Raw genomic sequence first — 6,000 nt, 5'->3', positions numbered from 1 at the left:
AACAAGCAAACAAAATTTTTCCCATATTCACTTTCTCCACACCATTGATAATTTTATAGACCTCTGCCATATCCCCCCGTCTCCTCTTTTCCAAGCTGAAAAGTACCAGTCGTATTACTCTCTTCATATGGCAGCTGTTCCAACCCCCAGTCATTTGCATTGCCATTTTCTGAACCTTTTCTGATTCCAATATGTCTTTTTTGGGATGGGGCGATCGCATGTGCATGCAGTATTCAAGGTGTGGGCACACCATGGATTTATAAAGAAGAAACAAAATGGTTTTGTCCTATCTGTCTCTTTGTAATGATTTCCAACCATTCTGCTTGCTTTTTACTGCCTCTGCCAGTTGTGGGGATGTTTTTTTCAGAGAACCATCCACAATGACTACAGGATTTTTCGTGAGTGGTACTTGCTAATTTGGACTCGAGCATTTGATATCTACAGCAGGGATTATGTTTTCCAAAGTGCATTGCTTTGCATTTATCAACGCTGAATTTCATCTGCCACTTTGTTTCCCAGGCAACCCAGTTTTGTGAGATCCTTTTATAGCTCTTTGCTCTCTGCTTGGGACTTGTCTATCTTGAGTAGTTTTGTCTCATGTGCAAATTTTGCCAGCTCACTATTTACCTCTCTTTCCAGATCATTTATGAATATGTGGAGTAGGACTGGTCCCAGTACAGACTGCTGTAGGGGACACCACTATTTTATCTCTCTCCATTCTGGAAACTATTTATTCCTACCCCTTGTTTCACAACTTTTATCCAGGTGCCAGTCCATGGCTATGTCTACACTAGCCCCTTCTTTTCAGAAGGGACATGGTAATGAGCAAGTTGGGAAGATGCTAATGAGGCACTGCCATGCTTATGCAGCACCTCATAAGCATAATAGCAGCCATGTGCAATTTGGTTTTAGAAAGAAGGGACTTTCAAGGTCCGGGGGGTCCTTTCAAAAGGCCCCTGTCTACGTGGGCAGCGCGATTCGAAAGCGGCACTTTCAAATTGTGCACAGCCGCTGTTATGCTAATGAGGTGCTGCATATTCACGGCAGCACCTCATTAGCATTTTCCCAACTCATCCATTACCATAGACATAGGCCATGAGTGGTCCTTCCCTCTGACTGCATGGCAGCTTACTTTGCTTGAGAGCCTTGGAGGAGGAACCCTCTCAAGAGCTTTTGGAAAACGCTAGCACAGTTTATGCATTGGATTCCTCTTGGCCATATGCTTGTCGATCCCCACAAAGAATTCTAACAGATTGAGGCATGATTTCCCTTTGAAAGAAACAAGTTGATTCTCTCTCCAATAAATCATGTTCATCTACATGCCCAACAATTTTGTTATTTACCATAGTTTCAACCCATTGCCCAGTACAGGTTGAACCTCTCTAATCTGGCACCCTCAGGACCAGACGAGAGAACTTGCCAGACCATGGGAGGTCAATGTTGTGTATCACGTTCCCAACACTTCCCCTGCTTACAGGGCTCTTGGAAGACATTTAGGGGTAAATTACAGATGAATAACAGCACAGACACTAAGAGCCAAAACGGGTGGCTGAAAACAAATTTTATGGGAACACAGGAAACTTGGCCACACCCATGATAAGTGGTCATCCAGCTACCTAAAATCATGCTGTATTACAAATGAGAGAGTTCCAGATTAGAGAGATTCAGCTTGTACTGAAATCAGGCTTACTGGCTTGTAATTACTGGGATCGCCTCTGGAGCCCTTTTTAAAAATTGGCATTGTGTAAGCTACTCTCCAGTCATATGGTAGAACGACTGATTGATTGATTTAAGCAAAAGGTTACACCCAGTAGTTCAGCAGTTTGATCTTTGAGTTCCTTCACAACTCTTGGGTGAATACCATCTGGTCCTTTTTAATGTTTAGTTTGTTCCCAAACCTCTCCTGTTGATACCTCAATCTGGAACAGTTTTTCAGATTTTTCACCAAAGAAAACTGGCTCATGTGTAAGGACAAGAAGTCCTGTGGCACCTTATAGACCAACAGATATTTTGGAGCATAAGATTTCATGGGCAAAGGCCCACTTCAGCAGATCATGAAGCAGGTCTTTGGCCGCAAAAGCTTATGCTCCAAAATATGTTGGTCTATAAGGTGCCACAAGACTTCAGGCTGGTTTTGAAGATACAAACTAACTTGGCTCCTGGGCGGGAATCTCCCTTAAATTTTCTGCAGTAAAAACTGCCACCAGGAATTAATTTTGCTTCTCCACAATGGCCTCCTGGAGTCTTCCTTCAGCACCTTGATTCTTTGGTGGTCCCGCTGATTGTTTGGCAAGCTTCCTCCTTTGGATGTGCTTAACAAAATCGTTGCTAATTTTCGTATCCTTGGGTAGTTGCTCTTCAAATTCTTTTCAGGCCTGTCTAAGTTATGTGTTCACCCTGACCTGTCAGAGGCTGTGTTCCTTTCTATTTTTCTCAGTAGGTTTTGACTTCCAATTTTTGAACTTTGTCTCTAATGGCCTCTTTTACTCCATTGTTTAACAATAGTGGCATTTTGGTTTGGTGCTATTATTGTTTGTTTTGATTTTTTGGGGGGGAGGAGATATTACATTTTATTTCAGCCTCTGTTGTGGTCTTCTTTAAAAGCTTCTGTGCAATCACAGGCATTCCACACTTGTTCCTTTTCATTTCAAATGCACACGACTCCTTTTAACTTGCTTCCCAGGCACTCCTGTGGTGCATTTCTTTATTTTTCCCGCTACAAGGACATTAAATTAAATTATGATGGACCCTATGGCCGTGTCTACACGTGCCCCAAACTTCAAAATGGCCACGCAAATGGCCATTTCGAAGTTTACTAATGAAGCGCTGAAATGCATATTCAGCGCTTCATTAGCATGCGGGCAGCCGCGGTGCTTTGAAATTGACGCGCCTTGCTGCCACGCGTCTCGTCCAGATGGGGCTCCTTTTCGAAAGGACTCCGGCTACTTCGAAGTCCCCTTATTCCCATGAGCTTGTGGGAATAAGGGGACTTCGAAGTAGGCAGGGTCCCTTCGAAAAGGAGCCCCGTCTGGACGCGCCGCGCGGCGGCGAGGCGCATCAATTTCAAAGCGCCACGGCAGCCCGCATGCTAATGAAGCGCTGAATATGCATTTCAGCGCTTCATTAGTAAACTTCGAAATGGCCATTTGCGTGGCCATTTCGAAGTTTGGGGCACGTGTAAACGTAGCCTATAAGTGATATCCCAATATTAATATGGTATTAGTTTGCATCTGGTATGGGTCGCACCAAACCCATAAGTAATCTGTGTCACTCATTCCTGGTTAAAACCAGCGATGATCAATAAATGGTACAATCAATTGAAGCAACTTAGTTTGATGATTGACAAGGCTCCATCTTGCTGTGCTGGTCCATGCTGATGTATTTTAGGGGAGACCCAGTCCTACCTTGATCTCCAGTGGATCAGGCTGCAGTCTCTCTCCAGAGCCTGCCTTTGAGATGGGTCGTGATGCAGTACCCATTCCAGCAAGGACAGGCTTATGCAGAAGCCTCCCGTGGGCAATTAGGGTGGAAGCAGTCAGCCAATCAGGCCCAGGCTGGGCCCTATAAAAGGCTGCAAGGGCAGAGAAGAGCTCACTCTTGTTCCATCCATGGAGCAGGAGGGACCAGGCCATCTGGGAAGCTAGAGAGCAGTGATGGTTCTAATTTAAAACTTTTCTCATTTCTTTCCTGGCCAGTAGGACTGACATGCTGCCCTAACTACATCTGTGCAGGAGCTGCTGCGGTCTCCCTTTAGTCTCACAGCTGGCCCAGCCTGAAGCAGCCAAGAGGCTGCTCCGAATTACCCAACTGGCAGAAGCTCATTAATCCTCGGGGAGGATTAATATAGTTCTGCACTGCCCGCCCGCTCTCCTTTCCCACTCTCTCTTATCACATCTGCTGGGCCAGGAGAGAGGCGAAAGGGGGAGAAGGGCTGGCACAGAGAAGAGGTCATTCCCTTCTGCTGACGGAGCTCTCTGGTGGGCACCTAGAGTCGGGCGACAGCCCCTTGGTGCAAACTGAGTGTTTGGCAAACATGGGTCAACACCGCCCGATGTCAGTGAGTCTTGTGAGAAGCCCTTAAGAGGGGGAAAAGCCCCATCACTGCTTCCTGGCCTCCCTCCTTAGCTGGCTGGCACTGCTGTGCCTCAAAACACTGAGGCAGTCAGCGTGTGCTGTGCACGCACCAGCCGCTCGGGCTGAGCGCCAAGCACGGCAGCCCCTCCCGCGTGTGCTGATGGAGCGAGTGCCCCTGCAGTTACTGGGCCTTGCCCGTGGCTTGTGAAGCCATTGACAGGAGCCAGATGCACGCTAACCACAGGAGCTGCTGCAGTGTGCAGTTATTACAGGGCGTCCACAGGGGAGGGCCGCAGGGAGCCGGGCCGCGCTGGAACTCTGATCTTTACTCCCTGGGTGGAGGTGGAAATGATTCCCGGGTTTTGAAAGGGCCCCATAAGTCAGTGAGTCTGACTCGCCTCAGACAAGCAGGAGAACATCACCCAGCAAGTCCCAGAGCAGGCCTGGATCTGGGGAGAAGACCTCCCCAAGGGTGTACCCTGGTGCTCCTGCTTCCATTCACCTCTGGCACTGTCAGCGTACTTGAGCAGCTCGCTCAACAGTGTCCACCAGAGGAGGATGTCCTGCAGGGAGTGGTCCAGTGGTGTTGGGGTGCTGCGGGGGAAGCCGTTAAAACAGTGAGTTGGTGGTTATTGGCTGCAGGAGAAGAATCTGCCTGGCAAGTAGCTTTTAGCATGGTGCACGCAGCAAATGTTATTAGCTGCCAGTCAATGAGGGGGTGAAGGGTGGAGTGCTCTGCAGAACACACCACACTGATGGGTGGCAGCACCTGCAGTGTCAGGCGAAGACCCAGCAGCAGGGCCTTCCCGCACAGAGGGCCAGGCCCTGACCTAGAGGCATCTGACCTGGAGGAGACGTCCCTGGGACAGCAGCACTAAAGCTCACATGCTAAAAACAGGAGCATTGCCCCATTGGAGGGGCTAACCGCCCAATCACAGACCTGCCCAAACCCTCGCCCCCACCCCTGTTCCATTGCTTGTGCCCTGGCAGCTCCACTTCTGTCTTTAGCGCACCAGTTCAATCAGAGCTGGAAATGACACCCTCCGCCCCAGTGTAGACATGCCATCCATTGCACTGATGTAAATCAGGAGTGACTCCATCCAGGCTCCTGGCATTGCCCTGGTTAAGGCTGACATAAGCAGAATTGGGAGACACTCATGGAGCCAGATACTGAGCTGGTGTGTTCCTACGGGGGGGAAAAAAAAACAAAACTTTTGGCACGTGTGAGAAAATAAGTCTGAAGAATGTAAAAACTGAATTCACCAACATGTAAACATGAACATGCACACAAAACCAGTGACAAAGCTCAATGTTTCCAATGAGATAGATGAGCCTGAGGCCCAGCAGCTGATCAAGCTGCAGCCCCCTTACAAAATGGCATGCCTTCACCCCGGCCAGGGGACACACCCCCACTTTTTACATCCCTGCCCTAGAGGACCTGGCAGTGGCTGCTGTCAGAGGACCGACGACTGGGCTAGGTGGACCTTTGGTCTGACCCAGTCTGGCTGTTCTTCCATTAATCCCAGCAATTATACTCTGGGTAAAGGATCAAATAGGATTCCCTTTTCTTTGGGTTCATCTGTTCTCCCAGGTGGTTTAGACTGCATCAGGAACTCCTTTCTGATGAGCTCCACTTACTTTCCCTTCCAACTGTCTCTTTACCTTACAAAACACACCAGCAGCCCTGGAGCGCTTTAAAGACTAACAAAATAATTGATTAGGCGATGAGCTTTCTGAGGGCAGCCCCACAAGAGCTCATCACCTAATCAATTACTTTGTTAACCTTTAAAGTGCTCTGTGACTGCTGGTGCGTTTTGTCAGAAGACATGCTATTCTACAAGGCTGCCTCTCTGTTGCTTCTCTTTATCTTGTCAGCATGCAGGAAGCAGCTGGCTGGAAAGTATGAACAGTTCAGGAAACCACGAC

This window comes from Carettochelys insculpta, chromosome 25, assembly GCF_033958435.1.
Source record: "Carettochelys insculpta isolate YL-2023 chromosome 25, ASM3395843v1, whole genome shotgun sequence".
Lineage (NCBI taxonomy): Eukaryota > Metazoa > Chordata > Testudines > Carettochelyidae > Carettochelys > Carettochelys insculpta.
Note: the sequence above shows the minus strand (reverse complement) of the source record.